This window comes from Equus asinus, chromosome 13 (assembly GCF_041296235.1).
Source record: "Equus asinus isolate D_3611 breed Donkey chromosome 13, EquAss-T2T_v2, whole genome shotgun sequence".
Classification (NCBI taxonomy): domain Eukaryota; kingdom Metazoa; phylum Chordata; class Mammalia; order Perissodactyla; family Equidae; genus Equus; species Equus asinus.
The window spans coordinates 18,136,314-18,159,572 of NC_091802.1; the positions used below are offsets into that span (position 1 = coordinate 18,136,314).

At 48.3% G+C, this 23,259-nt stretch overlaps 1 non-coding gene across 1 annotated transcript; it reads right to left on the minus strand.

The window, feature by feature from the left end:
- Nucleotides 1-7,097: 7,097 nt before the first annotated feature.
- Nucleotides 7,098-7,202, minus strand: LOC123276548 (U6 spliceosomal RNA). Its single transcript, XR_006513050.1, has one exon. It is a non-coding gene; the product is annotated as a U6 spliceosomal RNA (small nuclear RNA).
- Between the last annotated feature and the right edge of the window lie 16,057 nt (nucleotides 7,203-23,259).

Here is a 23,259-nt window from a genome sequence, read left to right on the forward strand (position 1 = left end):
TATGAATGTTATTTTGAACATGTATAAAAATATCTATAGGCGGGGCTGGCCCCGTGGCCGAGTGGTTAAGTTCACGCGCTCCGCTGCAGGCGGCCCAGTGTTTCGTTGGTTCGAATCCTGGGCGCGGACATGGCACTGCTCATCAGACCACGCTGAGGCAGCGTCCCACATGCCACAACTAGAAGGACCCACAACGAAGAATATACAACTATGTACCGGGGGGCTTTGGGGAGAAAAAGGAAAAAATAAAATCTTTAAAAAAAAAAAATATCTATAGGAAAAAATCCTGGGAATGGAATTACTGGATCAGAGGGTGTATACATTTGTAATTTTGATAAATATTGACAAATTGCCCTCAATACAGGTGTCAATTTACCTTCCTACCAAGAATGCATGAGAATGTTTGATTTCTTATAGCCTGGCCTACATAGTATGATATCAAATTTTTGGATTTTTACTAGTACAAAGGGTGAAAAATTATATCTCAATATGGTTTTAATTTGCATTTATCTTATGACTGGGGTTGAGCATCTTTTCATAATAAGAGCCGTTTTTCTTTTCTGTGGACCATCTGTTTATATCTTTTGCCCATTTTCCTCTTGCTTTATTAATCTTTTTCTTGTCAACTTTGCCTCTGCTATGAGTTGAAAATATTTTTCCAAGTTTGTCACTCGTCTTTTGACTTTGTTTATGTTATTTGCCTTGCAGAATTTTTTATGTAGCCAAATTTATCAATTTCTTTTTAGTGGCTTTTGGATTTTGTGATGTAAGGAGAAAGGCCTTACTCCCTCTGGAGTTATAAGAGAATCCTCTCATATCTTCTATTACTTTCATGGTTTCATTTTTTTTTTCCATTTCAAACTTTGATCCAGTTGGAATTTATCCTCATTTGCAGTGTGAAGTATGGATCCAATTTTGTTTTTCCAGTGACTACCCAGTTGTTCCGATAATACATACTTATTGAGAAATCAGTCAATTCCTCCATTGGTTTTAGATTCTATCTGAATTAAATACTGTGCGATGGAGTGATTTACCAGAGTCCCTACCAAGGTGGGTTCCACATTTTGTCCCTCATCCCTGTGGGACTGCCAAAGTACGTCTTAGACTCTCAGCAAATATTTCTGGAAAGAGTGGCCCCAAGTGCTTCACTGACTAATCTGTATTCCCAAACTCTCCTGGATCTCAACCAGTAATTGATCCCTAGCTTATTAACTCTTTGGTGCCTTAAAAAATATGTTTGTTATCCTTTGTCCAGCTTCATAATTTTTCTTCATGGAGAGGATTTTTCTAAGTTACCCAGTCCACTACCACTAGAAGAGGAAGTTCTGGGTTATGTTGAACCATCCTTGAATTCCTGCAATAAACTCCATATGGTCATGATATATTAACTTTAATATGCTATAGTCTATTTACTAATATTGCATTTGGACTTCTTCCATTAATATCAATTAGTGAGATATATCTATATTTATATATTTAGTGAAGTTTTTAGTGTTTTGGTATGTCTTGTACTCACATTTTCAAAAGATTTTGGAAATTTTCCTTCTTTGTCTATAGTATGTAACAGTTTAAACTGCCCTGGGATTATCTCCTCTTTAAAGGTTTGGAAGAATTCCCCTGTGAAACCACATCGTGCAGTGGTTCTCTTTGTAATCATCGGGACCCTTGCTGGGGCTTATGGAGGGGAGAAGTGTATCTAAATGACAGACAGTATTTGATTCACATGAGTGCACACAGCTGGAGCTGGAGCAATTGTATGATTAAAATTTCTTTTTTTAATTCTAGGAAATTTTCAGTACCACAAAAGGATAAAGATTAAATTTTTGTTGTCTGTTGTTGCAAGAGCCGAAAAGCTTTGTCTTTTCCTTTACTCATTTCATGCTCTAACCTTTTTCAGAGACCAAAATATGTGCACTGAACCACTTCCCAAACATTTATTCTGACTTTCTCAGCCATCAGAGCTCTAGAGATGCATCTAGTTGTTTCAGGCCATAATGATAACGCTCCCTCCAATCCCCAAAGCTAATCTCCTATAAAATCTGACATTTGCTCATCAAAAACCAATTCCTATTCCAGGGCCTCCTATCTGTGTTGCTCTCCCCCACAGGGAAAGGGTTTCATTACTTTGATTACTCCTGTAAGTGGAGTAAATGTGATCATTAAGAATAAAGATGAAAGCAAGATGGGGAGGCGGAGCATCAAATCCACACTCTACAGCAAAATGGAAACAAACAAGCAAAATCCCAATAGCAGCAAAAGCCCGAAACTCCTTTAAGACAAAGTGCTATTTATTAATGAGCTGTTTTCTCATCTCTCCTTCTGAGGGAAAAATCAGTGAGAGAGACCTTCATGCACAGCCAATGGGTCAAAAGTGACCTTTGCGAGGTGGCCTGGTTTCATAGGAAGTATGGGATGTAGAGGGCAATTTGGGACTTCAAAGAGATAGGAGGCTGAGGGCATCTAACTGGAAACCCGCCCTGTCCCCACAACCCGGGGAAAGGGTAGGAGTCAAGTTCACCGCCAAGATAGAAGTGGTTTAATTTCAGAAGGATATTGTGGGTCAGCCAATGTGCCCCTACTAGGTGACTGCTGTGATTTTTGCTGGCTAAATGAAGTTAGTTGGCCACTAACCAGGGGTAGCTAGAAATTCCAGTTGCCCAGATTCACGTCTGTCTCCACCTCCAGACTGTAATCTCTTTAAGGACAGGGGTTATATTTTTAATCTCTGATTCCCCAGTGCCTGGCACAGCATACATGCTCAGGACCTGAAAGAAAGAATTATATCATTAAAACAACGGTTTACATGAATTTATTTATCCATTCACTGAGTATTTATTGTGTTTCAGGCCCTGTGCTGGGGGTCCCTAATACATCACAGGACAACCCTGGTCTCCGTCCTAATGGGGATTGTGGTCCAGTGGCACGAGGCGTGGAAGCACCAGAGGAGGTCGGAGGAGGGGACGGTGGCCGCGGGCTCGCCCGGCGCGCGCTCTACAGAGGCTTTCCTCTCGCTGTCGGTGGGACCTGCAGAGCACACAGCAAGAGGCTTGGGCCACATGGCTCAAATCCGGGGGGCCTCTCGCTGCCCCCCGCCCCCCACGGCGTGTGCCGAAAGATGAAGAAAAGCGGGGCGCCCACCTTGACAGCTGCTCATAGCCCAAGGCCCAACGCGCAGAGAACGTCATCTGCATCCTTGCTCTTAGCAGAGAAGGAAAACCAACAGGGAGACGCGAAGAAAAGCCCACGGCTCGCGCCGAGGGCGGGGGCGCGCTTTCCCGAGGGAAGGAGGCGACGGCTCTCAATCCGGCGGCGGCGCGCCCCCTGCTGGACGCGAGGCGCCAGTCGGAACACGGAACGAGGTACGTTCCTCGTTCCTCTCAAAGCCAGAAACCAAGTCCCCAAGGGGAAAAATCTACCAAGGCTGCCCCCCTTCCCTACCTTCCGGGAGAACAGGAATGGGGAAGTGGTAAACAAAACTCCATCTGAGCCAGCGCCTTGGCTACCCACTCTGCTGGCCAGCTCACTACTTCGTTGGGGCCTCGTTTCCCGTCTGGGCTTACCCTGGGAAAAAGCATATAAATTATTATAGAACATCCATGCCTCTCTTTTTCTGCAAATACAAGGACACTGGGCATGGATAATAACACAGATAACATCACTTGTAACGTCTATATCTAGCTTACTGGCTTCTCCCTTCACCCCCTCCCCCAACAGCATATAATTTGAGGATTTTCTTAAAAGAAAGACTTTAACGCCCCCAAACTAATCTTTTCCAAACAGCGATAATTATAAATTCCAAACAAAAACTTAGAGGCATGCAAACCTCTGTCAGGCTTTTCATTTCAATAGATCCTCTAATTAAAAGCTATAATTTAACAAATAATGACCTAACCATCTCACTTTGAAATCAAACAAAAAACCCACCCGTAAAATGTTGGACTAGATAAAGATAATGAATCCAGGCGCAATTCAGACTCCTGCTGGGCCCATCCTGGCCAGCTTCCAGCCACGGGCCTGCCGCCTGTCATTAGCCGCAATGGTTTTCCAAACCATTTGGAGCAAACTCACTACAGGGAGGATAAGTGAGCAATTTGTGAGGCTAAGTGTCTTTTTGGACCCACTCCCGCTGCTGACGGGGCAGAATGGGACATTTATCCCTGCCTTGCCCTCATTCATTGTCACTTGGTCAATTTCATTTTCTCCCTGACCCCTATGTGGGCCCTGGGGGAGCATGCTGTTTCTGAAGTCATAAGCAGGAAGGAACGTGAAAAGGAAGCAAGGAAACCAGGTGATGTTCACTGCAGGCAGCGTCCTAAGTGGTTAATAAAATAATCAATGATGAAAGCAAGATTGCTTCCCACCTACCATGCCCTCTCCCTTAGCTGGGAATTGGGCATCTGTGCCAGGCTAAAAATAGCCTCATGTTCTGGAACCTCCCCCGCAGCCCAAGCTCACGCTGGTCACCTGTGTGTGCCACCCGGCCGCTCTGCAAGAGCGCGAATTCTCCGTGGCAGGAGGGCCTCAAATACTGGCCCCTTCCTGGAGTCCTGGGATGAAGAGAGAATCGACTACCTCGAACAAGGCATCAGGGATGGCAAAGTCTCCCCAGGGAGCCGAGGTAGGAAGAGTGGGCACTGGGTGAGACCCCAGGAGAGTACAAAGCTTAGGCACTCTGAATCTGTCTGCAGACTCAGGGAGGAAGGAGCTGCTGGGTGTACCAGTGTCACACTCTCGCCTCCAGGACCTCAGCCTGGCCTGTTACATCCCCAGGAACTGCTCTTGCTTTGAAACCTTAGGGTTTTTATCTCCCTCTCCCCGTCATTCTGTACCTGTTCTTCAACCTCAAATAGACCTGATAACAGCCATCAGCTTCAACATCGTCATCATCGTCGTCACCCTCAATGCTACCATATATTGAGCGCTCTCAATGTGCCCAGCACTTTGCTGAGTACTCTCTGTGGATGGATTCAATCAATGCTCCCAACAAGCCTAAAACAATAATAATAGATTTGTTATCCCTTGTTCCTTCATTTTCTTTCAGGCTCTTCCTGGGTTCTTTTCCTTTCTTAACCAATGGTACTGCACAGGCCAACCAGTTCTGAGTGCCTGCTACACCCAGAGTCCTCCTCTGAGGAAAGTGGTTACTTTGGGAGGCGGGGGGCACCGTGCTCTTGCTTCACCTGGTATCATGTGACTAGATTATTCTTCTGCTGCCATTGGGTCAGTCCTGGGATGGAGACCCAAGCCCAAAGTGGCAATGGATAGGCTGGACGTAAGCATGACCAGTCACTGGTGATACGGGCCTGTGAGAGTCTGTCCAATAGGGATGCTCCATACAGGATGGTACAATGTCACCCCAGCAGATTTTCTCTGGAGGTATGAATGTAAGATGCACGCTGGGACAATGGAAGGCTGCTTCATGGAAATGACAAGTAACTGGATGTATGTTGAATCTTTCAGCAGTCTTACAACATAGATACTATTAGCAACCCCACTTTAGAGATGAGAAAACAGAGGCTTAAGCAAGTTGATCAACTTGCCATGGGTCACACAGCCATGGGAGGGAGACTCAAACCCCGGCAGTGGGACTGAAGAAACTGTGTCCAAATTTCCCCTTTTTATAAGGACACCAGTCATATAGGATTAGGGACCATCTTAATGGCTTCATTTTGACTTGATTACCTTTGTAAAGACCCTATTTCCAAATAAGGTCACATTCTGAGGTATTGGAGTTAGGACTCCAACATATCTTTCTAGGGGGACACAATTCAACCCATAACAAAGTGAAAAGCAACATTATATCTGAACGATCTGTTTTTGGGTCTGTCGTCTCTAAGATCCTCAAGCGCAGGGTTCGTCTCTTCTTCAGCTCTGTAGCCTCCATGTGCTGGCACGTGACTTTTCCAACCATATGGTTTTTTCTTATTATGAAGACCCAGCTCCCGTAAGTAATGGTAGTTTTGTAAATCACTCAGCGATACTGCAATACAAAGGGCTTAAGGACTCTCAGGCAGGCCAGTGGTTACTAAATAGCTTTCAATGGATCCCACATTCTAGAATGCAGGGCAGGGTAGAGTAACCTCTGGCATCTGTGCCAAAGGTGACATGATTGAGGGACATGACAAGGATATCTGCTGTGACTTCTTCCCACCAAACTCCCGGCCCGTCTGTTCACTCTCCTTTCCCACCTTCCACCAGCCCTTCCCTTACCAGGCAGGTGATGTGTCAACTTAACTGGGTCAAGGGATGCACAGATATCTGGTTAAACATTCTGGGTGTGTCTGTGAGGGTGCTTCTGGAGGAGGTTAGCATTTGAATCAGTGGACTGAGTCCAGCAGATGGCCCTCCCCAATGTGGGTGGGCATCACCCAACCCATCGAGGGCCTGAGTAGAACAAAAAGGCAGAGGAAAGGTTGAAGTCTTTCTCTCTCCCTGACTGTGGAGCTGGTCTTCTGCCCTACATCATCGGCTCCCCTGGTTCTTAGGCCTTCGGATTCAGACTGAATTGCACCACTGGCTTTCCTGGGTCCCCAGCTTGCAGATGAGAGATTGTGGAACTTAGCGTCCGTCATCACATGAGCCAGTTCCTCATAATACATCTCTTTATATCTGTGCCTCTCTATTTATCTAGATTTCCTATTGGTTCTCTCTCTCTGGAGGACCCGACTGATACAAGGCACCTCCTTGGGTCTCTCCTATTTTCCTAATCAGATTCTTATTTGATCCCGGGGAACAGGCTGCCTTAAGAAAGAAAGAAAAAAAAAGAGCAAAATATCCATTTTTCACTGTTATGAATTCATCAGAAACAGGAACAAGAGCAAAACTTTGTAATGCCTAGGGGTTCCGGCAACTGTTTTACATTATTTTGTGTCCTCAAGTGAGAGGAAGGGTATCTCGAGGGCATTTTGTTTGTTTTTATGGTGATGTCTTTTTCCTTTTATTTTTTAATTTGTTTGTATATTTTAAATAAAAATGGTATACATTTAAGGTGTACAACATGATTTGATATACATATGCACAGTGACATGACTACAGGCAAGCTAGTTAACTTATCTCCTCACGTAGTTATCATTTTTTGTGCGTGATGAGTGTACCTGAAAAATGCGGGACGCTTCACGAATTTGTGTATCTTTCTTGCCCAGGGGCCATGCTAATTTTCTCTGCGTCGTTCCAATTTTAGTGTCTGTGCTGCCGAAGGGCACTTGATGGCATTCATTTTGTGTCGCATCTCTTCATGCTTTAGGCTGTTTCCAGGAGACAAACAGCTGGGTCCCGTAGAGCTGAAATTTTTCTTAACATTTGATGTCTTTTTTTTAATTGAAGATTTTCTTTCTTTCTTTTTTTTTTTAAATAAGATTGGCACCTGAGCTAACATCTGTTGCCAATCTTTTCTTCTTCTCCTCCTCTTCCTCCTCCTCCTCCTTCTTCTCCCCAAAGCCCCCAGTACACGGCTGTATATTCTAGTTGTGAGTGCCTCTGGTTGTGCTATGTGGGACGCCGCCTCAGAATGGCCTGACGAGCGGTGCCATGTCTGCGCCCAGGGTCCGAACCAGCGAAACCCTGGGCCGCTGAAGCAGAGCACGCGAACTTAACCACTCGGCCACGGGGCCGGCCCCAATACTTGATCTTTTAAAAGACCGAGCCGGGTTAATCTGTAATGACAGTCTTAACCTAACTGCCTCTATCTCATCGAGGCGCATTGCAGCTGTGAGTGGATGCTCTTGATTTTGCTGTTTAGCAAGGTCAAACTTGGCAGCTGTTAGGGGCAAAATTGGAGGCTTGTTTTTTAAAATCAAAGGCAAAGTCTGGCAAACCACATTTAACGATGTGGGATTTGGGTTTTCAAAGTCTGCTACGTATTTCATTAATGGGCACTTGGACTTACTCAGTCCCAAATCCTTAGAGCAAAACTATCAGCTATCAGTTCTTGGTGTTGAAGTGTCTCCAGCAATGATGGGAGATGGGCGTTCACGGCTGGGCCGCTGAGGGTGAGTCTGTTAACTGATTATAGGATTCGTATGATCTCCTCTTAGGGATATTTGCATTTCATGTGAGGCGGAGGTTAAGTTCAAGGTGTCCTTCTCATCTCTCTTCCTCTCCTTCAGACTGAAAAGGGGCTCTTTAAGGACAGGAGCCCATCTTGCTTATCTTTGTGTCTCCCCAGCACCTCATGCAAAGCCTGATTAAATAGAATCCAATGGAACTGGACCATCTGTCTTCATTATGACGCTTTACATCGCGAACAACCTCTACAACTAAATGCACTGCTTCAATAATAAAGAGACTCTTTCGGCTTATGTAACTGAACAGTGTAGGGTAGAGCTTCAGGTATGGTTTGATCTAGTCCTCAAATAATATGTTCAGGAACCTAGTTTTTCTCTTACTATACTTCCTGGCTCCCCTTCTTTGGTGCTAGCTCCATTCTCAGGCCTGCTCTCTGCTCATGGTGGCCAGATGGAAATAGCCATCTCCCAGGGCGTGAGCCGTGCTCATGCCTCTCCAGCAGGCAAGAGTCTATTCAATTTCCATCAAGGAAGACGGACAGTTTATATATCTGGAGGCTCCAGCAAACATCTCTTGGCATCTTATTGGTTTTGATTGGCAGCCACCCATACCCAAACCATGTACTGTAGCCAACAGGATCAGATGCCCTGCCGGGTTTAAGCTGATCCCACCCAGTGAGCTGAGAATGAATGAGCAGTGACTCCCCAGCAGAAAGTTAAGATCATTTTGATGGGATGGATGCCAAGAAAACCATCAGAAATCTAAATCACACCAGCCAGCTCCTCTGTGGGTGGAGGTGGCAGCTTGGAGCAGCGTTTCCTTCCTGGGACCTGCCCACAGCTCTCTCGCCAGCTCTGTGGCCCCTTCACGTTGGAACAGCTACAGGCATGAGAGTGGGAGCCCACATGGCCCTGGGCCATCCAGCCGTGGGAAGGAGAGGAGGAATGAAGGCTGCCTCCCCATCATGCGTGCCCCCTGACTTGCCGCGTTTCACCAGCCAGTCAAGACCTCTTTGGCTTTCCCTCACCTCCCAGACTCTGAGGCAGTTTGTCCACCCTTGAGAATATCCACTTGGCTCAAATTCATGCACGTGGGGGACATTTTTCTGTTTTTAGGAAAAGGTTCGTTTATATATATAACCATATAAGCAATGTATATAAATACATATAGATAGCTATAACAGACATTAGTGGAGCAAGTGATGAAATTTGAATGTGGACTGTGGGTTAGATAATAGCATTGATTATTTTGACAGTTGTGCTGGGGTTATACAAGAGAATGTCTCTATTCACAGGAAATACACACTGAAGTCTTTAGGGATAAAGGACCATGATGTCTGCAACTTACAAATTGTTCAGGAGAAAAAACATATACATACATATATATATATATATAAAGCAAATGAATAATGATGTAAATGGGACAAAATGCTATAAATTGGTGAGTCTGGGTAAAGGACTGTGGAAGGTCTAACTGCCTGGGTTTGCGTCCTTGCTCCATGCTTGCTGGCTAGCTCTAAACTTAACCTCTGTAAGCCGCACCTTCCCCATCTGTACGTGGAGGTAATGGTAGCACCTACCGCATAGGTTTATCGGGAGAAATAAATGGAAAGAATCCATGAAAAGAGCTTAGCACAGGATCCAGCTCATGGTAAGAGCCAAGAGTAACGAATGTTAGCTATTTTTATTGCTATTACTGTCCCACAGTAATAGAGTCCCTGGGATAAAGAGGCATAAGTAGAAACTTCCTTCTAGGAGCATGGTGGCAGACACAGGGTGGAGGGAGGTCTTTTTCCCCCACAGGGAAAATGCTTGATGACGTCTCACATTTTGCATACATTTGGTGTTACATATTATTGTGTATTATGTCATACATATGGGTTACATATGGTGCTACACTGTATTTTTTGCAACTTGCCTTTTTCATTCAATGCAATGTCTTAGAGATCTTTCCATAATAATACTACTAATAATTAATATTTATTGAAGCTTACCATGTGCCAGGCACAGTTCTGGGCACTTTATGTGCATTATTTGATTCTCACAACAATCCTATGAAACAGATCCTCTTGTAATCACCATTTATGGATACAGAAACAGAGGCTCAGAGAGGGTAAGTAACTCCCCAAGGCCCTAGCACCAAAACTTGAACTCAGCTGGTCTCCAGAGCCTGTAGTCTTAATCACTATATTTTTCCATGCAAGTACATGAAGAGCTATTTCCTGGAAAGAAAGCAGTGGGGAGTGAGGAGAGAGCTACACAGTACTCCATGCAGTGGGTATACCAAAATCATTTAATTGTTCCCCAATTGATGGACATTTAGGTTATTTCCAATATTTGCTATTGAAAACAATGCTGCAATAAACATCTTTGAGCAAGCCTTGATAATATTATTATGTGTCCGACACCAAAGAAGAAAAAGAAGTTAAAAATATTGGAGGGAGAACCATTTTAGCAATAAAATAAATATAGTATTAGATTATAACCCCAAATTACATTAAATTCGTATTAGATAAATATCCACAAGTCCATAATGACATAAATAAATGATTGAATAATTAAATGGGGGAGAAAAGACAAATTTCCAATGTAGAATTCCAAATAATTTTAAATTCCAAATAAATGTGATGTGTTATCCTGGATGGGATTCTGGAACAGAAAAAGGACATTAGGCAAAAACTAAGGAAATCTGAATAAACTATGGACTTTAGTTAATGATAATAATGTATCAATATCAGTTCATTAATTGTGACACATGTGCCATGGCCATGTAAGATGTTAATAGTAAGAGAAACTGGGTGCAGAGTACATGGGAACTCTCTGTACCATCCTCTCAATTTTTCTGTAACTCTAAAATACTTTTTTAAAATAGTCTACTAAAAAAAAGTAAAAGAAAAAAATTACTGGAGAGACAGGGAACAGGTGTAGAGCAACGTCTGGGTTTTGTAAGAGATGGGAGAGGGCCTCCCCAGCCCAGCAGGAGGGTTCGCTTCCGACAGCGGGAGGAAAGGAGGCGCGGGTGTGTGCAGTCCTATTTTGGGGTCCAGGCCGGAAGTTGAGGAGTCACCTCTGGGGGCCTCAGTTTTTCCTCCCTGACGAAGGAGGTAAAGGTGGCTACCTGCTGAGAGAAGGCCTATGGAAAAACTGTGGGTTGCAAGTGGTGACAATCTGGAGAGTCCCTGAGAGCAGCGCAGGAGGGAGCTAGCTGCTCAGGGGCAGAAAAGAGCAATTTCCTCTCAGGTCACGGATTTGCGCTGCGGGCAGCCCCCCCAAGAGCAGGGTCCCCAGGCCAGGAAGCCTAGGTTGCCTGTCTCCTTGGAGTTCCACGTCTTGACCAGCAGAGGGCGCCAAGACACCACTCAACTTTTCTGCCGCCTCTCCACACCCCTCGCCTAGATCCCCTAGTTTTCTCTGGGATTCCAAAGTTGCAAAGTCTTTGATTCTAGGAGTAAACAGTTTTTTTTCTGAGTTAGCCGTGTTTGAAGGATGAGAAATTCTTTGAAATAGCCCAAAGGAACTCCTTTGAGGAGGAAGAATCCAGTGATGCTTCTGAGAGCTAGTTTCTTGTGCTTGCCTCCCTCAAGGAATCGCTGGCGGAGCACACGACCGCCATCACTGAGTACCTACTGTGTGTCGTGATGTTCCAAGTGCTGCCTCACTTAATCCTCACACCCGCCTCTGTGGTGGGGGTTGTTATCACCCCTTTTTTGCAGACAATAAACAGAGCCTCAGAGAGGTTAAGGAGGTTACCCAAAGATCATTCCTATCGAGCGAAACTGCGTTCCTCTTAGGCTTCAACCGGTTGGAAATTATTCAATAGGCGTGTGCGCTGGGATGCTTGTCCTGGGAGATGCTCTGGGAGCAAAGGCTCCTGTGTCAGTGAGCTTGGCAAAGCTTCAGACTATCTCTGGGTCTGTGCGTACCAGCACATTGGAGAATCCTAGGAGGCAGGTGGCAAAGAAACCTGCCTGGTTTTGTTCAAACCCATCATTTTCCAAATGTATTTGTCTGGAGAACTTTTGTGGTGGTTCTTGTTAACATCCACAGAGCAAACTTTGTGAAAAGCTGTGCTCAGCACTGTTGTCATGAGCCGCCAGACTTCTTTGGGAGAGGTAACATGGGGAGCGGGGTGGAGATTGGTGTGGAACAAGGAGAGACGACAGGTAGAGAAACTGAGGCAAGAAGACCAGTGAGAGCAGTGTGGGGACTCTTCTACCATCAGACCTGAACAGAGCAACAGCCATGAGGGTGAAGGGGGGCGGGACACACTGGAGAGCGAACCAGGATGGAAAGGTGACAAGCTTGGTGGACCATCAGGTTGGGGGTATATGGGAGGGTGGTGGGCAATGAGAGTGGGAGGCGTGTAGAAAGGTTCCTGGGTTTTTGTCTGGAGCAACCAGGTAAACGATGGTTTTGTTCATTCATACCAACATGACGGGGAGCCAAGGAGAAGGGTTTTAATTTGGGTTGAGATGTCCACAGAACAGTCATCCAGAAGTTAGGAACACGGGTCTGAAACTCAGGAGAGAGCTTCAGCTGGAAATAGAGATTTGACATTTCAGGGGTTGGTGGAAGAAGGGGCGCTAACACAGGAGACGGAAGAGGAGTGGGACGAGACTCGAAAGAGAGGAGCACACAGGAAGCAGGAGCACTGTTTCCAGGAAGAGGGGGCGGTCAGCAGCTTCAGAGGCCACGAGTAGGGCAGGCATGGTGAGAACTGAAGGTGGACATTGTGGCAGCTAGTTAGGAGGTCATTGATGAGGGGTGTTTCAGGAGAGTGGAGAGAGGCTGATCCAGATGATTATGGGATGCATAAATGAGGGGGGAGTGAGGCAGGGAGGGGATTTCTGGGGTGAAGCAGGGTCAAGGCAAGATTTTCTTATATTCAGGACTGGACACTTGAACATTTCTGGTAGATAGTCTCCAAATTCTGTTGCAAACGATTCCTCTGATCTGCGGACACACATGTTGCTCCATCTATCAAGAAACGGAGTCTATTTTCCCTCCCTCTGAACCTGCAGTGGCCTCGACATTTGCTTTGACCAAGAGAGTAGGCAGAAGTGGTGTTCCGGGTCTTCCAAGCTCAGTCCTTAAGAGAACTGGCCGTTTCCTTTTGCTTCCTCTTAGAACCGGGAAGCCATGCTGTAAGGAAGCCCAAGTTCTCCTGCCGGGGAGATGCCCGGTGTGGAGAGGCCCTGGAGAAGGCGAGAGAGCCCTTCCTGGGCATTCCAGCTTCAGAGAAGCTCCCAGGTGAGTGAAGTCATGTCAGTGACCCTGCCTGACATCACAGAAGAACTGCCGAATCGACCCACAGAATCATGAGAAATAATACACTGGTGTTTCAAGCCCCCAGGTGGAGTGGTTTGTCACTCAGCAACAGATAACTGAAATAGCACCATATTTATGGGCCAAGGGGAAGGAACCAGGGGAGAGATGCTGATTCAAGACAGAGGAGGAATAACTGATGGAGTGAGTTTGTCCAGGAGGCTGAAGGGCTGGTCCTGAGCAGACAGATGGCTGCCTCATCCTCTGACACAAAAGCAAAGAAGAGTGTGGCCACAGAAGTGTCACAATGTGGGAAGGGAGACCAAAGCAGAGGATTACCTTCTGCTTTCTTTGTGGATAGAGAGGGTGGGGCCTTGCTAAGAATGAAGTGCCAGGATGAGGTGGGGGTGTAGGTGAGCCCTGGAGGGTTGGCTCTGTGATAAAACCCACCAACAAAAACATGAACCCACAGGACACATGGTACCTGGTGGGTCTCGGGTCAGCTGCTCTTTTTTTTTTTGTTTTTTGTTCTTGGAAGATTAGCCCTGAGCTAACATCGGCTGTCAATCCTCCTCTTTTTTGCTGAGGAAGACTGGCCCTGAGCTAACATCCATGCCCATCTTCCTCTACTTTATATGTGGGACACCTACCAATGCATGGCTTGCCAAGTGGTGCCATGTCTGCACCCAGGATCTGAACCGGCGAACCCTGGGCCACCGAAGTGGAACATGGGCACTTAACTGCTGTGCCACCGGCCAGCTCCTCAACTGCTCTTTGGGCAAAATGGTGCAGTGGACAGTGGGACACTGGGGAGTGGAAGATTCTGATTCAAGTCCTGGCTGGTCCTATGATTTTGGGTTCCCCTCTTGGGGGATTGGACTAGATTAGTGATTCTTAACCTTTTTTGGATTATGGATTCCCCTGACAACCATTTTTAGATACACAATATATATTGTATTTATTTGTCTGTCTCCACCCACTAGAGTGTAAGCTCCATGAGGACAGGTTTGTTGTGTGTTTTGTTTACTGCCATCTAGACTAGAACAGTGCCTGACCCATAGCAGATGTTCATAAATCCTGATGACGGATTCAGAAGGATTCAGTGGAATCTCCCCTCCCCCACCTGGAGTTAGCCGAGGTTCAGAATCCTGGAATAAGACCATCTCTTTCTGTCTCAAGATTCTTGGAGTCTATGCAATTCCATCCTGAGTCCTTCTCTTTTTTTTTTGGAAGAAGATTAGCCCTGAGCTAACATCTGCCAATCCTCCTCTTTTCGCTGAGGAAGACTGGCCCTGAGCTAACATCGTGCCCATCTTCCTCTACTTTATATGTGGGACGCCTGCCACAGCATGGCTTGCCAAGCGGTGCCATGTCCGCACTGGGATCTGAATCAGTGAACCCCAATGCACCAAAGCAGAACGTGCAAACTTAACCGCTGCCACTGGGCCGCCCCCCTGAGTCCTTCTGACACAGACTATATAGCTCACTCTAACAAAAACAAACAAACAAAATGCCAGCCCTGCACCCTGGGAGGAAATATTTGCTAGACAGCTCCTTTGTGCTAGGAGGCCAGTTGTTGCTTTAAATGCATTCCATATTTTACCTTATTTAACCTTCACACCACCCAATGAGGAGGATTTTATTATCCTAATGTTTTAAATGAGGAATCCAAGGCTCAGAGAGGTTAGGCAACTTACCTACAGTTACCCAGCTGATCACAGACAGACTCAGGATTTGAGCCTGAGTCTGTCTGGCTCAAAATCCATTGAAAGTCCTGGTGACCCTGAGGTAAGGGTTACACTTATTCCTTCCAGTGTAAGTATTGAGGGGAGCCCCAATACTCTCAGGAGCTGAAACACACCACAGTGGGAGTGTCAGGGGCCAGTATGAGCACAGGCCTCACATCCCACCAGAAGAGTGGCTGGAATGTCACGACTGGCTGTCAGGAATATTCCCAAGAGAGGGAGACCTGGTTACACCTGCCTGGGTGGCCTCCTCATGTGCTGACAGGCCCCGGAGGTCCAAGCCCCCTTCCTCACTGAAGCCCCCTTGAATCCCTGTGAAGACGGTGAACTCAGTCGCGCTCCCGTCGGTCCTCCCCCAACCCCACAACGAAAACCAATCCAGGTACCCGACCTCCCGCGAGCTGCTAAACCCTCTGTTTCCACATCCACGAAATGGGCATAAGCGAAGGGCTGTCCTCAAGCTGGAGGAGACCTCTGCAGCGCCTGGAGAACGCCGCTCCTTCCCCTCTCCCTGACCCACCCCAGATAGGTGCCCTGCCCCCGAAGCTTTGGAGCCCGGGCAAACTCGAGTCTTGGGGACTTCACTTTCTCATCTGAAAAACAGGCGACAGATACGAAAACCCTCCAGGATGCCGTGAAGAATCAGCGAGCTCGTGGAACCCCGGCTCAGAGCCCGGCCCTGGGAGACGGGGTGAGGGAGGCGCCCAGACCTGGGGGTCTGCAAGCCCCCAGCCTCTCCCGCCAGCCGGACTCGTGGCCCGACGTGCGCAGGGTCCACGCAGGTGACCGCCGGCCTCCCCGCCCCTGGGCGCCCCGCTCCCCGCGCCCCCCGACACGGGCGGGGCTCCGGGTCTTAGCTCGTAAATCTCCTTCACACACAGGGCGATAAATCAGCCGGCCGTGGGGACCCCCCAGCTCCCTGCGCCCTCGCTCCCCCTCTGCAGAGGGCGGGGGCGCAGGAAGCCCCTGGGACAGGGGGGCGGGGACGCCCCAGACCCGCCCACCGCGGCGCGTAGATTACAGGCCCGGCTCCGGGCCCTGATTTACTGCGGGGCGGGCCGCGTCCGGGTCGGCGGCGGGGGAGGGGCAGGGGGAGTGGGTGTTGGGGGGGCGGGGTGCAGGAGACCTGAGGGGCTCCCAAATTCTTGATAGCAATAAACTGTAATATATTTACATATAAATAAAATATAGTAACAGCAGTAGCTAACATTGAGAGACTGTGCACCAAGGAGGGGTAAACACTTTATTAATTCATTCATCAAATATCTATTGAGTGCCTATGTGGTGCCAGGAATCTTGCATATTTTATCTCAAGAACTTCTCCAAACAGCCCTGCAAGTTAGTCCTTATGGTTCCCATTTTGCAGATGGAGAAATTCAAGCACGAAGCAAATGACTTGTCCAAGGTCACCAGGCTAGTGAATAGTGGGTCCAGGGCTCGTACCTCTGGCTATCTGTCCCGAAGCTTAAAGGTTTTTGACCAGGTTATCCTGTCTCTTTGCTACCACGTGTCTCACTGTCTTCCTGCTCCATCCATGAGCTGTGTGACCCTGGGCAAATGCCTTCGCCTTGCTGAGTCTCAGTCCTCCTTACTGGCAAGAGAGGCACTTCTGCCCTACTCCCTCACAAGGAGTTAGGAGGATCAAATTAAACTGAAGCTTAGGGGTCACCCGGCTCCGTGGCTGAGTGGTTAAGTTCGCACTCTCCATTTCAGGGCCCAGGGTTTCGCCTGTTGGGATCCTGGGCGCAGACATGGCACCACTCATCAGGCCATGCTGAGGTGGCGTCCCACATGGCATGACTAGAAGGACCCACAACTAAAATATACAACTATGGGGGATTTGGGAGAGAAAAAGCATAAACTGAAGCTTATGGAAACACTTTTCAAAATACTCTGTAGACTAAAGCACCAGTAAGGAGAACAGATGTGAAGGAGACAGTGAGAAAGTCTATCCTATGTGTGACTGGGGAATCACAGACGAGGAAAAATGTGCAACAGAAGCAATATTTGAAAAGATGAAGGTGAGGAATCTTACCGCTTTGAGAAGACATAACAAACCACGAATTCGAGAAGCCCAACAAATTCTAGAAGATAATTTCTTTTAAACCCACACACTTAGGGGCCAGCCCGGTGGCGCAGCGGTTAAGTGTGCACATTCCATTTAGGTGGCCCGGGGTTCACTGGTTCGGATCCCGGGTGCAGACATGGCACCGCTTGGCACACCATGCTGTGGTAGGCGTCCCACATATAAAAAAAGTAGAGGAAGATGGGCACGGGTGTTAGCTCAGGGCCAGTCTTCCTCAGCAAAAAGAGGAGGATTGGCAGCAGATGTTAGCTCAGGGCTAATCTTCCTAAAAAAAAAAAACCAAAAAACCCCCACACACTTAAATGCGTCATAGTGAAATATCAAAAACCAAAAACAAGAGGTTTCAAAACCGATCTGAAAAAAAAATTATCTTCAAAGGAGCAACAGTTACTCTGAAGCTGACATCTCAACAACAATGAAAATAAGAAGACAGCATCATATCTTCAAAGAGATTTAAGAAAAATAACCCACACTTGTATGGGAGAACGAAAGGCGAGAACAGTCTGTCACTAGAGAAAATTCTAAAGAACATAATTCAGGCAGAAAAAACATGATCCCCCTTGGAATGTCTGAGATGCAGGAGGTAATGCAAAGCAAAGAAATTAGTAAATATATGAACAACTTTAAACATTGTATAGAAAACTTGTCTGTGAAGCCCTGTATGACAGTGTATCAGTTAGAGTGACGTTGGATGCTATAGTAGATAAAGCTACAAATCTCCGTGGCTTAAACATAGACGTTTATGTCTCGCTCGTGTCATCCTTCAGTTGGGTGTTCCTGGTCAAGCGGTTTTCCTGGGCCCCTCGCCTCCAAGCGTGATGGAGGGCCCAGGCTGCCTCTCTCTTTCGGCTCTGGCTTTTTTAGCTTGTGGTTCCCATGGCTGCGCTAGATCTTCAAGCCAGGTGGAAGCGGAAGGGGAAGGGAAGGGAGGCTGCATGTGGGAAGTTATTACGGGCAGGCCTGGAAGTGGCACACATCAGTTCTGCTCATCTTAACGGGAGAACTCAGCCAACGGCAGGAAAGGCTGGGAAATGGTGTAACGCCTGTATTCATTATCCGTTGCTGTATACCAAATGACCTCAAAACTTATTGGCTTAAACAACTATGAGCATCTGTTATTTCACAGTTCCTATGGGGTCAGGATTTCAGGAGCAGCCTACTTGGAGGTTCTCTTCCCCTTTTGTACATTATGGAGTATGCATGTGACTCCTAGAACTCCTGCAGCCATTTTGCCACCATGAGGAGAAGCCACCTTGAGAAAGAAACATACCTAGATGAGGTATGAAAGAATCACAGGAGAATAATCCCAGGGATGATTAAACTAAACAAAAGGATTCTAAAATTCCCATGGAAGTATAAAGGGCCAAGAAGGCCTGAGACAATTCTGAAAATCAACAAGGAGGCCAAGGGATCGTCAGATCAGACAGGCATTAAACGGAGATAGCTGGAGGTGGCATTACAGAGAGGCAGCATTACACATCGTTCAAGACAGAATAAACTATTCACCAATGGAGTTGCAAAAACTGGCGCCTGGATTCCAATAATAATAATAATTTAAAACTCCTATAATAATGAAAGCAGTAACAACAACAATAAAAATGGCTACCATTTATGACATCTAGAAAGTGCTAGAAATTTACATTTGACTTACCTAATTTTATCCTTGCACCAACTCTCTGAGGTGGGTATTATCATTTCTTATTCTCACTTGACAGATGAGAAAACTGAACCCCAGGAGGGCAGAGATGGTTCCTTGAGACCACACAAGGCTCTCAGCCTCCTGGGCACTGGGTGGGAGCCCTGATTCCCCTCCCCACAATAGCAGGGCTGCCTCTGCCAGGAGACAGGGAGACAGCCCTCCATCTACAGGAGCCAGGCCTCAGGCCCCAGAATTCCTGCTTTACCCTGCGTTGACCCCGGGGCAGATCTACCAGACCGGCTAGGACCACAGAGGCCTCTTTGTCATCGCTCTAATGAGAAGCCAATCACCAGGTCATTAGTGGGAGGAGGTGATGAGGAGTTTGGTACTGAGGTGGGTGGGAGGAGGATGCTCTTGGTTCCTGGATGATTTACAGCTGCGGTGGCCAGGCTGGCCGGGGAAGGGAACAGAGCAGCAGCAGGAGAGGAGAAGGTCAGTATTCACAGAGCACCTGAGAGGAGCCGGGCCCTGGGCTGAGAGCGTCACATGCTCTGATCTACTTAATCCTCACAAGAAATCGGATGAGGCAGGACTGTTGCACATCCCCATTTTACAGACAAGGACACAGACTCAGAGAGATTAACTAGGCATCTTGCCCAAGGCTATACAGCTAATCAATGCTGGTCTTATTCCAGAGCCCAACCAACCAACCACCCTTGCTGTTCAGCGTTATAGGCACAGCAGAGGGGAGTGTAGGTGAAGGGCCTACACAGAAATATTCTGGCTGTAGATGAACAAGGAACCAGCTGTCAGGAGCTGCTTGATGGAGGGCTGTGCGCTGGGAGGCGGGGAAGGGGAGGGGGCTGCATGTCTGCATGAGCCTGGAAGGAAGAACCCCCAGGTGCTGAGGGAGTCTGCCAGAAAGAGGAAAATAATAATAATTAACTATTAATAAGTGCCCACTACATGCCAGGACTGCACCAAGGGGTTTCTGTGCATGGAGTCTAATTCTCACAACCTGGTTAGAGGTAGTCACCAATCCATCTTATAGATGAGGAAACCGGGACTCAGAGAGGGTAAGTCACCTGCCCCAGGTCTCAAAGCTGGCAAATGGCAGGTACAGGGATTGGCTTGGGAGTAAGAGAGGAGAAACAGGATGGTTACCTACTCTCTGCCCTGTGTTGTCAGAGTTTCTGGTTGTAAGTAACAAAATCCAACTTGGTTCGCTTACACGGAAGAGGAAGTTATCGACTGCCGGGAGGTGGCGCACAAGATCACGGGGAAGAAAGGCTGGGATCAAGTTTGGGAAACTCATAGGAATTACAGGAAACTGAGTGGCTGGACCCACAGTCTAACCAGCATCCTCCTGTGGAGGCCCTCACAGGTCATTGGAGGCCGTTGGCCCTGGGAGTGGCAGAGCAGACGCCGGCTCCACACTCAAGTGAAGGAGTTGAGCACCCAGACTCCTGTCTGTCCTACTGCCGGGAATCTCCCCCCAGAGCCCCCAGGAGCGCCCCTCCCCCAGAGAGGGAGACTGTTCAAATGCTGCAAAGCAAACAACAGTCACAACAAAAACCTGTCACCACAAGCCCCTCGTGCCCCAGGTGCCCCAGCCCCCCAGGGAGAGAGGCCCCTCACACCCTCAGCTCTCCGCCCTTCCTGGCGTTCTCCCACGTGCACAGTTGGACCCCAGTTCAGGGAGCCCATCACTAGGGGCTGCTCAGGAATCTCAGGCCTTGGGTCCTTGCAGGAGGATGTGGAGATGATAAGACTTCCCTTTTCGTCATGTGCTCCATCCACTTGGTCACCCCCAGGTGCCGATTCTACTTTCCAAACAGCTGTTGACTCCGGCCCCACTCTCCCTTGACCACCGCATAGCTCAGGCCCCCCTCTCACCTGGGCCCTTGCAGCAGCCTCCTAACCGGGGCTTGTCTTAGAGCCGTCCTCCACGCCGTTCAAAGGACCTCCAGCTGTGATCCAAATAGGACTGTGCCACTCCTCAGCTTAACACCCTCTTGTGGGACCCAGTCACCTAAGGACAAAACCCAAGCCTTTTGGCATGATGCCCTGTGATCCCCAGCCTCATCTCCCATCACTCCCTGGTCTCATATATCGTGGTTTGGTAAAGTCAACTTACTATATTTTCCTCATCATACTATGGTGGCTTATACTTCCAGACCTTGGCACATGCTGTTCCCTCCATCTTCAATGCCCTTCCACCCCTTGTCTGTTTGGTAAACTCCTATTCATCCTTTGCAACCCAGTTCAGGCATCGCTTCCTCTATCAAAGATTTCCTGACCCCTCAGAGAAATGCACACTCCATCCTCTGCACCACTGCCAGACCTTGCACGTTCTTTTGTCCCACGCCGTTGAAAGAATCTGTTGACGAGGTGGCCTCCCTCACTAGATGGCAAGCTCCACGAGCACAGGAACCAGGTGGGTTTTGTTCATCATTGTTTCTTCAGTACCTAACCCAAGACCTGGCAAACAGTAGGTGCACAATAAATGCATGACTTACCTGACCAGGAAAGGCATGCTGAGATCATGGGGATGGATGAAAGAGAAGAGGGTCTCGATAGACTGGCGGCTGGGAGGGGGCAAGAGGCAGGCTTGGTTTATGAGGGGTGAGGATTGAGGCAGGAGACGAAAGGAAGGGGAGAAGGATTTGACTCCAGGATGTAGGGAAAGACTAAGTTGGAGAAAGCAGCCTGAGCACACTCGTGTTTCCGAGGAAGAAGCCAGTGGAGAGAGAGAGCCTTAATACCAAGGGAGGGGCCGCTGATGAGGCAAGGTCCCGGGCAGAGATGGCATGGAGGCAGGAGAGGGGAGAAGAGGACACGACCCCAGAGCACAGGCAGGGATACCTGCGGAGGGAGGAAGGACCCTAAGACAAAGAGATGGGTGCTGCCTCGAGAGGGTTGGGGTGGCGGGAGTGCTCATCCAGCAGTCAGAGAAAGAGAAAGCTAATGGGTTTTCTTTTGTTTTTAAAGATCCACGAAGTGAGGAGAGGAAATAAATATTTAATGGCTTCCCATCTCTTGCCAAGTAAAAGTAGAAGATATTGCAGATATTGCAGTAGCCTAAGCAACCACGTCACCAACTTGCGCTCACCTTTTACTCTGCCCCAGCCCCACTGGCCACCTTGTTGTTCCTGGAACTTGTAGATACCCTCCTGCCTCAGGGCCTTTGCACATGCTGTTCCCTCTGCCTGGAAGCTTTTCCCCAATGTGGTCACAATGCCTTGTCTCATTCAAGTTCTTACTCAGATGTCACCTTCTCAAGCGGTCTTTCCCTGACCCGTTCTCCCTCTACCCCATATGCACTTTCTCCACTTTATATGTTTTCTGGTGTTATCTTTTCTCTAGCATTTTTCACCTTCTAATATACTTCTAATGGTAATTACTGTATAAATTATTATTGTCCTTGTTATTTGCTCTCTTCACCAGAATGTGACTTCCATGAGGACAGGATTTTATCTGTTTTATTCACTACTCACACCAGAAACTAGAACAGTCGGCAGTCAATACATCTTTGTTGAACCAACGAATGAATGAATGAATGAAGGGGCAGAGCCTGAAACGGAGCCCACGTCTTCCAGATTCCCAACTTCCCTCCAATAAGCCTGTGTCTAAGTGCAGCTGCTGAGGGTCTGGGCCTGAGAGAGAAGGGAGGCTGCCGGCCTTCCTGGAGGCCAGCTCTCGGGGGATGCTCGCGCTCTCAGGACCGCACGGGCCCGGTGTCTCCGCAAAGCGTCGGCCCCCGGCTTCCTCTCCAACGCGGGCGTTCGGTCCTCCCTCGGGGGAGCGACGCCGGAACCGCCAGAGGACGAGCAGGAATTTCTGAAATCCGGGCCGGCGGAGCGCTAATAGGCACCTTCGCGCCGCCGGCGGCACCGCCCGGCCCTAAATCACGGCCGCCGCCCCTCCTCCCCGCGCGCTCCCGGGCGGGGGCGGGGGCGGAGCGCAGCGGGCGGGGCGGGCGCGCAGGTGCCGCGGAAGTGCCGGCCCGCGGGGGCCTTGGAAGCGGGCCCGCGCCCCTCGCGCCCCTCGCGCCCCCCGCGATCGCAGCCGAGATCCCACTGACACCCCTCGGATTCCCGGAATGCGCGGGAAGGGGCCTAGGGGGGCGGAGGGCGCTTCCCTCTGGGAGCACCCGCGATTTGTCAAAGAGTGTGGCCTCCGACTTATTAATTTGGGGCCGTGAGCCATTTCCCGACATGGGCGCGTAAGGGCGTGGGAGCCGGCCTGGAACAGTATGAAACGCGGGAAGGAAAAGCCAGAAGTGTTTGGGGTGATGGCAGGGGAGGGTAGGCCTCCTCCCAGCGGTAGGAAACTTGTGCTGTTTGGGCATTTTCCTTGCTTTTGCTAACCTCATTTTAACTTGAATTTGAGGGTTCGTGGTAGGGGGGCAGCAGAGAAAGCAGGGGTTCAATCTCATTTTTTTTCCCTTGCTGATTTTCTATGACTATTTTGTTCCTTTTGAGCCCCACAGTTGTCATCGCGATGAATTTTCCCCTCTTA